General features: G+C 22.5%; 1 non-coding gene across 1 annotated transcript; it reads left to right on the top strand.

Annotated features, from left to right (window-relative positions):
* Positions 1-85: 85 nt before the first annotated feature.
* Positions 86-167, top strand: Trnas-gcu. The gene has a single exon. It is a non-coding gene; the product is annotated as a tRNA-Ser (tRNA).
* Positions 168-356: the final 189 nt, after the last annotated feature.

The following is a 356-nucleotide window of genomic DNA, read 5'->3' as shown; positions in this document are numbered from 1 at the left end:
CAGTACTGTATTTTAATAAAAGATATATATATAATAAAAGCAATAAAAGAACTTTATTATATGTTTAATAAAAATATTATTTTTAGGAGAAATGGTCGAGTGGCTTAAGACACTCCTCTGCTAAAGGAGTATATTTATTATCGTAGGTTCGAATCCTACTTTCTCTATTTTTGTATTTGTAACTCATCGGATAGAGTTTTTGATTACGAATCAAAGAGAAAAAGGTTCAATTCCTTTCAAATACAATATTGAATTAAATATATTTGTTTTTTTTGTATTTTTTATATTATCTATAAAAAATAAATTATTATTAAAAAACCATTTATTTAAAACTTTTTTTGCTATGCTAGCAGCAA

Source organism: Diaphorina citri, unplaced genomic scaffold (genome assembly GCF_000475195.1).
Source record: "Diaphorina citri unplaced genomic scaffold, Diaci psyllid genome assembly version 1.1 scaffold80421, whole genome shotgun sequence".
NCBI lineage: Eukaryota > Metazoa > Arthropoda > Insecta > Hemiptera > Psyllidae > Diaphorina > Diaphorina citri.
The sequence above is the reverse complement of the archived record's forward strand: the minus strand, read 5'-3'. Positions and strand labels throughout refer to the sequence as shown.